This window comes from Cupressus sempervirens, chromosome 1, assembly GCF_028749045.1.
Source record: "Cupressus sempervirens isolate cs-2001-9-10 chromosome 1, ASM2874904v1, whole genome shotgun sequence".
Taxonomy (NCBI): Eukaryota; Viridiplantae; Streptophyta; class Pinopsida; order Cupressales; family Cupressaceae; genus Cupressus; species Cupressus sempervirens.
In genome coordinates this window covers 807,092,164-807,102,570 of record NC_143118.1, presented here as the reverse complement: position 1 = coordinate 807,102,570, position 10,407 = coordinate 807,092,164, and the positions used below count along the sequence as shown (strand labels likewise).

Below are 10,407 nucleotides of genomic sequence, written 5' to 3'. Positions count from 1 at the left end.
TGACAAAGTATAATGAAGGAGGTGATGGATATGAAGTTGTAAAAGCATAGTGGAGCATTCTAGTAGCTAGTTTAGATACAAAGGAGATTGAGGAGATACTCGACAGTCATGTTGGCAAAAGTACTAGAAATATAACTTATGAGGAGTATCTGGTCAAATGGAAAGGGAGGGTAGTTGAGGATTCATCGTTCCTAGAAAACAAGGAGGTTAACCATCTTAGTTTTACTTTGAACACCTAAGATTTGACAAGGTCACTTCTCAAATTAATTACCCTAAGTGTCCGATGTAGGAGCATCCTGGGTGTAAGGGCAATCTTGCATCACCCAAAAATATTTTATTGTTAGTCTTTTCTATTTTAATAAGGACTAGTAGATAGGGTGGTTCTATTTATGGGAACTTGCTATTTTTAGTATGATTGTCATATGAGCTCAAAATGTTCTCATTTTCTATAGAAAAGTTCATTTTAGAGATATAAGCCTACCATAAAAGTCTCATCACTCTAGCTTAAGTATCCGAGAAGTTATTATGAATTTTTAGTGGAAAAAATTGCAAAAAAATTGTCAAGCTCATGATTGGAGGCCTTAGAGTTCCTAGATGAGGTCTAAAAACTTGTTTGATGGTCACTAGCACCATTTGGAGCATATAGATTAGGAGCTAGCATTTCTAAAAAGTGGTTATAATAGCCAATTGGAGCAATGGTTTGTGAGTAATGGCCTTCCAAAGTTGGGCTACTTGAAATTTGAAGAAATAATTGTCACAGATGTATTTGGCTAACTTTATGTGTTTTTTTAGGGTCTTTTTGTCCCAAGTATTAAGTTTGAGCTTCTAGAACCTTCATAGGTGGCATAAAACTACCTATTTAAGAAAGGCCCGAACATTGTCTAGGACAGTTCTAGGTGATAGTTCATTGCTTGTCTTGAAAATTATTGTACTAAAGGAGCCCATGTGGGTTAGCATATTGTACTTATAAATTTTGTAATTTTTTTTTTGTGGTATAAATTAGAAGTCCATTTTTTTTCTCACATTTTTTGTTGTTTCTTTGTTTCTATTATGAGTTTATGGTACTAAGGGGAGCACCTTGCATCAATTTGTCAAAGCCAAAGATCCATGAAGTTTAGATGTGTTGGCTCCTAATTTAAAAGTTTTGAAAATGACCAAGAAACCAGATAGATGCATCTAAGGCTAGCAAATTCCTATGATGGATACACTTGATTACAATCTTGGGCAAACTTTAAGGCATAACTCCTTCACTTCAAGATCTGCAAGACCTAGGTGAGTGGACTTCCAGGTTCTAAGATATGGTTCTAGTGCATTTAAAACATATCCCTAAATCTATTAAGTGGATGAGAACCCCTATATCTCCTAATAAGTTATGAAATAACATATATCTATAGTAGCTAAATGCAAAACAATAAAGTTCATAAGTTGAGTGAGGGAAAAACAATTATATCTCTTCAACATGGTAGGGAAAAGGCTTTTGATTAATAATGTTGAATTCAACAAAACTTCAAATATGCAACAGTAAGACCTAAATGATCTTGTAGCTAACTAGTGCCTAATCCATTCGGCAAATCCATGAATTAGATGCATACATACAGATATCTGATACTTATTTATATATTCAGATATATGATCTATTTATTTACCTTGTAAATAAACATCTATGCTCAATCTAAACCTCATTCTTACATGATATCCCCATCAGTAAACTTGCAACCCTGTTGAATTCTCTGAAGCATTTACAAAAACCCTTGAGTTATAAGCAACAATGAAACAACATACAACCTTAAGGGATTGCAATTACAATCAAAGCTCTATGTCAAATATTATAAAACATTGAAGCTCACTGATAAAGGAGACACAATTCAAGATGAAACTTAATCATCTGCTATTCTTGGTATTAATTTCCTTGAAATTATACATTCATATGCATGAAATGAAAACATAGAAAACACCTAACAAATCTAAACTATTTGTATATTCCTTCCTACTGTTGTTCACATGAGAGAATTATGTTGAAAAATATGGTGTCTTAGTATTGGGAATGCATCAAGACTGGAACCAAAACCCTAGTATCATAGTAGCATGCAAATTTTCCCCAAAGGACTACAACCATGAATGGTCTAACAATGAAAAATTGGAACCCTGTTGGTATTACCCAGAGAAAACTGCCAACAACCTTACAAAAGAGAAAATGGAAGAAAGATATAGGAAGGAAGCAATTCTCGGATTGAATCTGGAACTAACAAGTGTCCCCTCTGAATTCCTTGCTAAGAAGCTAAAAAAGCCTCTGTCTACCTTCTCTCTATAATTGAATATCAAAATCCCATCATTTTATTTCTACAAGCAAGGAATATTTGATATATTTGATTCACCATCATAACTGATTTCAGATGCTAAAGTTGAACTCATGGTAAAAGTGAAAAATCAGTTGAAAAGTGATTTCAAGAAGCCAAAATAATCTTTTCTAGCTTATCTTTACCACATTCAGACTTCAAAAGGTCTTCAAATCTACTCTTTAACAAACTCTGATGCTTAATGATCAAATTTTCCTATTCTATTGCCAATGCCTTGGGAAACACAAATTGACCTATAGCATGAACTAGTGAAGACTTGTGCATAAAATAACCTAAAATTTGGAAAATTCACCTTTTTTTAGTTTTAGTGGTATATTTGAGTGCCCATTTTTGACAAAAATAACCCCTATTATGCCCTTCTGAAGTTCTGAGTCTCATTCTCAGGTTTGCATTAAAATGCCAAAAGATTGTAAACTTTTTAAAATATTATAGTCTAAAATATAGAAAAATATTTTCGAAACAAAAATATTTTTAATCTTTCAACTGAATGTGAGAGACAAAGGATATCATTACAAAAACATTATTTATTTCTTTTATTTTTACCCTTATATCCCCTCAACATCTGAGAAAGTGCCATGTGTCACTCGGTGATAGGCTTTGACCATCTAGTGGGACCCACATCTCATGCTAACTCTCGCCAAATTTTTGAGTTTTTTAGCAACTCACTATGTCGCTAGTCAAAAATCCTAGATTTCCCAGCTAGCAATGTAGCGAGGCACCAAATTTTTGAGTTTTTTGGTGACCTTGGAATTTGCTAATGTCATTGATCTTATTTCTAGTGACTCGCTATGTCAATAGCCATAAATCCTAGATTTCTCAGCTAGCAATGTAGCAAGGTACCATATTTTTGAGTTTTTTAGCGAGTTTCAACTTTATCTCCTTGGTTTACATTTTCTTTCAAAATATTTGCAAGACATCTACAACTGGTCAGGTTGAAGTGGGTTCCCCATGCATGCTTGCGGCTTCAAAAGCCATGTGTTTTCATATTTAAAGTTTATAAAATCCCAAACTGGGGTGATGTGGGATATATGCTTTGTGGTTTTTGCATTGTATTTACCCATTGGCATGTACAACAACTCTGCATCTTAGGATGAATATAGGCTCCAGTCAATCCCTCCTTGCTCATCTTTAGCAGATTTGCAAATCGCATCAAGCAGAGTAGGAGAGAAAGAGGAATTCATTGAAGGGTGATGATAATCATGATGGTGCAAGTACGAATGTCAATGAGAGTGCCCCATTTTCATGTGCTTTGCCTCATGTAAAGTATGATCCTTCCATTGCTACTACTACCATTAATGTGGGGTACTCACCTTGGTGCCCATGTGGTCTCTTTTCAATCAGCTTCTCTGCTTTTATGAACCAACAGATTTTCCCTTTTTTATTTGTGTGTGGAGCTTTGACTGCTTAAAAAACGCATGGTGTTCCTACCTATTATGTGCTTTCCTCAACCTCCTATTAAAACTTGGCAATTCCCTTTTAAACCCTTCCAAGTGAAATAAGTTGTTCAAACTCACTTATAGCCAAAGAATAAACTTAACCAAATGTACCCAAACTTGTGCACGTGAAAAGGATCCCATCAAGGCAGACAAACCAAATGTGAGAGGTCTTGTTACATTTGCAATTTTCACCTACAATTTCTTAATAGCAAGGTCTTGTTTCTCTTCCCTCCTCATGCATTGAATATCCCCTACTTTTAACATGGTTTTCTTATACCTTAGTTTGCGGCTGCCCACATGACTTATTGAGAAGATGCCTTCTATTCTTTATAATCTGGCTTCCTCATTCACTAATCATTCACACATGGGTTGTTCTACTTTTTTATTCAATGATATCTCTTTTAAATGCCTACTACATTCTTAATTTGACTCGTGCATTGGCTACATAGTGAGCAATATCATTGAGTTTATCAAAAATTTTGATTTAGTTGCTTTCTTTTTTGTTTGCTTGCCCTTTTATTCATAGGTCTTGGACTTTTGCATGAGCTCCTCTATTGATGGTGACTTTTCCATATCTATTGCTTTCTACCTTGGTTGGCACTGGGTGTCTCTTGTTCTGTGCATGCATCAATGTGTAGTTTTTCTTTTAAACTATTAGGTGAATTCTCCACATTGGATGTGGATGTTCCTGCCCTGCCCATGCCATGGGCTTTTCTCTATATGTTTCTAGCGGATTCTCCAAGCTGGCTCCATATTCTTTATGCATGTATGCTTTTTGCAATAACATATACAACATTAAGGCTGATGCATGAGCCTGATCTCTAATAGCATCAATATCTCTTTCATCCACAAACTCACACTATTCAACAAAATGTAAGGCTATATCTGACCTATGCCTTAAGAAAAGTAACAAATGAGCATGTTCAACATCTATCCTTGAGCAACCTCTTCTCACACCAATGAGGGTATAATAATCAATTGTGTAAGAAATGGAAAGACTCTATTTCATAGTATGAATCTTAGAATTCAAAGACTAAAAATTTGCATGAATGTCCTTGAAATTGGCTTTTGGAAAAACTTTGTTTCAAATAGAGATGCCCTAGTCATTAGAGCTTCCATGCAAGTGGAATCTAATGCAAGTGTTCTGCTACAATTTGCAATAGATTTTGTTATTTTTCCATCAACTTGATAGTTCATTTCCCTCAACATATAGCATTTTGCTATGAAACCTTGTAAAGTACCCCTTCTTCCATCTAGAATTTTTGAGAAATATCTAGCCAAATCTAAGTAGAGACCAGCATCTAAAGTAGCCAATTGCTACCACTTTCCTTCTAAGAAGAAGCTTGATATTCCCAAGAAAATGGCTAACTACTTCTACATCTGAAGAAAAATTCTCAGAGAAAAAGTTGTCATCATTCCTAAAAATGCTCTCCCTTCTAAAGGCCATAGATGCAACTTTTTTTTACTTTGAAGCAAAAGCGATGCATCCTCCATGAAACCCAAGTGGCAGCAAGTCTGTCCAAGAACCAAATGCCTTCATTCTAACCATGAAATCCTATTATCCTTCCCCATCCATTTCCATCATGCCTCTTAGACCAAAAAACAATATCATCTCTATCTTACTCAATCATAATAAAATCTATAATTTTTGCATGGATAGAATCCCCCTATGTTAAAAGATTCTTAATCTCCACCTTTCTATTCAGTCTAACATAATTAGTCGGGCCCCCAAAGTGGGCCCGACTTTTTTTTGTTTGTTTCATACAACTAAACTACCAAACTAATCCATTGACCATTTGATGTTGATTAGGACTAATTTTGAGTACTAAAAGATCATTAAAACTTATTTTCACCATTTTTTGCAAATTATCAACTTCATGTCAAGAGGTTCTTTGATTGGCCTTAAAAACTGATCCAAACACCTGATCGGGCTCTAAAAACTAGCATACTGATTCTCTGTTTTGCATATTCCTACTCTATTGAATCTTTCCTCATGATGAATTTGGGGTCAAAAGACATTGACTGAAAGAATTAACCTCTCAGAACTGCTTGCAAGAAAACATGTCAGAAAATAATAAATTGTGTTCGGATTTGGCTTTGAAAATTGGGCAAACAAGAACTTCGGGAAACAAAAATTGGGGTGTTGGTTCTTTGTCATGAGGAGAGTATAAGTTTTTGATTTGGGCTCACGACAAATGATGGGACACAAATGGCGAGTGGTCAAAGTGAGCTAGTTGGATTTTGCAAATTGGAAACAGTAATAAGAAATCAATTTTTGTAAATGGTTTCGTTAAGATTTAAAAACTGGCACACTTGAAGTATTTTTAGGGGACAACATAGTGGTATAATCCATTTGATCTAGGAAATCATAGATCTCAAGATATAACGTCAGGAACAGGGGTTCCAATCAATCTGCATTTGTTGACACTAGTAAAAAGATAGAAATTGTGTTTGGAATTGCATTTGAAAACTGATCAAATGGATTTGTCATGAGCTAAAACTTGAAACATAATAAGTCTCTGACCTTTACAATGCAACGGAAAAGGAATTTCATGATTTTGATCAACTGGTCAAATGTTATTATAGGTCCAATAGGGCTTCACAAAATTTTGAACATTTCATATTAGCATGACATTAATAATTGACCAACTTTGAGGGATTCAAAACCTAGCAAATAGACTCAAAATGACTCAAAATATGAAACATAGGTTCTTAGGTATGGATACTAGACACTCCCAAAGCAATGAGTCCTAAAACATTTTTGGGTGTAATATATTCAACTGCAAACATGTCCTCCTGTCACTGTTTGACACTTAGTGTGAAAATGCAAATCTGGTAATTGCTCAAAAGAGAACTTCACAAAATGGCTTAGAAAAACAATTTTTCTTCATGGAACATGTAGACACACTGAATGAAAGGTGTTAGAAACATTAAACACCTCTTTGGGATCAAAAGTATAGCCAGGTACAATCTCATTTAAAAGCATTTATAAGGCTCAATTTTCTCAATGGTACTCAAAATTGACCGTGCAATTTTTAGTCCCAACAGTGGGTCTATCTAGGGATGCATGTCCCTTGTGGGCATGGCTAGATTTTAGATCTCTGGGAGAAGAAAACCACACACCTGACTTCAAAAACTTCTCTCTCGAACAACTTTATTGAAAGAAAATACAACTACTCCTACTATGTACACACGATGGCCTCGGGCCACTGAACTTCAACAAAAACCTTTACCTCTATCAACAAACTTGATTCTCATCTAAACTTGTATGAGGTAAAGTGGAAATATTTCTTCTATCAATTTCACCAATCAGATTAGCATCATGAATCAACTCTCTTGGTAAAAATGAATCTACAACTTCACTTTCATAATGCATATAATAACTAGCTTCATTTTCTACAATTTGTTCATTAGGAAAGTATAGATTAGCGTCCTCAAATATATCAAACTAAAACTGAAATTCCTCTTCATTTACTGATTCATGCATGCTATCAACTTTTAATGTAAAGGCATCATACTCAACATTGGAAAAAAGGTCACACATACCTTGGAAATATGCATACTTATGTATAACTAGATGATACTCAAATGAACACTCTGACTTGTACTCACACATGTCATCAACATTACAATCTAAAGATAATCCAAAATATTCAAATGGTTCTTCACAATTAGAAAATAGATTAGTCTTCACATCAGAGAGTTCATCATAAAACTCATTGCAAGGTGCATACTGATTTTCAAAAACAACTTTTTCAAACACCTTGTAATCTATCTCATCAGATGCAACATAATCATCAGTTTCACTATCAAAATTGGAAGAAAATTCTGATCTCTTATAGCAGTAAGACAAGGTATCATCATCAAACTCATTCTCAACTAAATCTTAATTCTCCATGTGATCTTCAACAATGGGTTAACAACTCCATGTAGTGATCCTTGTTGAACAACTTGACAAAAAATGGGTTGATCATCATCATAATCTTATTCATATAAAGCGTTAGTATACACCTTAAATTCACTACCCATTTCATCTTCATGGAGACTTTCAACATGTGAAGAAAAATCATAATCATTACCTAAAGACACACTATTAACTTCATTAACAAAGCATATAAATATGACTCAATATTTCTTTCATTGTCTTCATGTAGGTGATTCAAATGTCTTACAAACTTATCATTATTTATCTTGCCAAGAGGTATTGATGCATTAACCTTAGAATTATCTGTCTGCTAATTACTATTGCACTCATTCTTAAGACATTCATCTACACAATTAGGTAATTTGTCTTTATAAACAACCTCTTTATCCTTGTATTGTGTAGACAACTCTTCACAACTTTCAACATCTAGCTGACTTGTATAACTTTGAACTGGAACTTCACTTTCAAATTTAGAAATAGAACTGATACCTCTACTGACATGAGAATACTCACTTCTATCTTCCTCCCAATCTGCATCTGATTCACATGAAGATGAACACATAATAGCACTTTCCTTTTCTTGACTTGAGCAACTTCTCTTGTCATTGTCTTCACATGATACCTCTTCACAATACATTGAATTAGCAACTTTATTGTCATCACTTGAAACATGACTTTCAACTTCTTCATCCTCATATTGAGATGACTATCTTTCAACTTTAGATCTAATAATATTCTCAACATAATGCAATCTCTCAATAAGAGAATTCATTTCTTGCATATCTGACTGGTCAAGTGAATCCATCTTATTAGTTATTGCTAAAACATTAGGAACATATGCGCTATGTTCTTCTGACTATGACTAAGATAATTGTGACTCACATTCTTCATCTTGTGTTATCTCTCCATTGCATGTTAGATTAGTAACATCAGGTTCATGATTAGATTGATAACTCTTAGTCTCCTCACTTGCACAAGACTAAGATATAGTTGCATCAACCTCAAACTTTGAAGTGTTAGTTACATTATCATACATATAATCATCTTGAGAAGAACTTACTATTGTAACTAAACCTTGATTCATAAAATTGACACAGTGTCAATCCCTATCAAAGTATGAGATACATCCTATTGATGTAACATCATGAACATGTGTGTCATCATTTGTAACCAAACTAACCTTACTTATACACATATTCTGATCTGAATTTTCCACTTGATTAAAATCTATAGCAGGGGTATTGATATGCTTATTTGAAACTGAAGCATCAACACCATGTTCAAATTTTCTTTCATGACCATTATACCAACAATCATTCATAGCAAAATGACCTCTAATCAATCCATACTTCATATTATTCTCAATATCCCTAGTGGTCATAAAAGCCTGATATAATATTTCTGGTTCTTTATCCCTTAGTAGATAATTCATTTTCTTGTCAAATGCATCAAAATATATAGCTAAACACATTTGATCATCAAGCCTATAACTCTTAAGGATTTCATTCAAAACTCTTGCAAATATGATGTTAAATTGAGGGACAAGTTCATCACTCTAAATATGAATCTTCAAGAACTTGTCATAAGAATTAGATATGCTTACTCATTCTCCAAATTGCTCCATGAAGGTGGAATGCAACTCACCTCAAGATGAAATGAAACATGCTGGTAGAAAACAAAACTAGTCTCTAGCATCACCTTCTAAGGTCTAAACAAAGAGCTTCATATGCACATCCTCATGAGCAATCTCACAGTCACCCATTAAATCACTGAACAACTCAACATGATGACTAGCTGAAACAAGATGGTTCCCACTAAACTTAGGAAAACTTTTTCTAACATCATTAGGAATGAAATTTGGAAAACCATGAATAACATTAAAACTTAATGGCATATACCTCTTGGTAGAAATGGATCTAGGAACTTCACTAATTGGCTGCATCTTAGGTGAAATGAATCTTGACATCCTTTAAACTTAAAGCTCAATCATCAAAATTACTTTTAGTATTCATTAATTGTAGTAGATCCATACCCTTCTACCAATATCAACTTAAAACACACTTCAACATATAGCATTCTGCTATGAAACCTTGTGTAGTACCCCTTCTTCCATCTAGAATTTTTGAGAAATATCTAGCCAACTCTAAGTAGAGACCAGCATCTAAAGCAGCCATTGCTACCATTTTCCTTCTAAGAAGAAGCTTGATATTCCTAAGAAAATGGCTAACTACTTCTACATCTGAAGTAGAATTCTCAGAGCAAAAGTTGTCATCATTCCTACAAATGCTCTCCCTTCTAAAGGCCACAGATGCAACTTTTTTTTTACTTTGATGCAAAATCAATGCATCCTCCATGAGACCCAAGTGGTAGCAAGTCTGTCCAAGAACCAAATGCCTCCATTCTGACCATGAAATCCTGTTATCCTTCCCCATCCATTTCCATCATGCCTCTTAGACAAAACAATAGCATCATCTCTGTCATACTCAATCATAATAAAATGTATAATGTCTGCATGGACAGAATCCCCCTTTGTTAAAATATTCTTAATCTCCACCTTTCTATTCAGTCTAATGTAATTAGTCAGGCCCCCAAAGTGGGTTTGACTAATTATTATTTTTTTTTTCATACAACTGAACTGCCAAACTAATCCATTAACCATTTCATGTTGATTAGGACTAGTTTCAAGCAC

The 10,407-nt window shown here is 34.3% G+C and overlaps 1 pseudogene; it reads right to left on the bottom strand.

Moving 5' to 3' along the window:
• Positions 1-4,439: 4,439 nt before the first annotated feature.
• LOC149580323 (uncharacterized) lies at positions 4,440-10,150 on the bottom strand (annotated as a pseudogene).
• Positions 10,151-10,407: the final 257 nt, after the last annotated feature.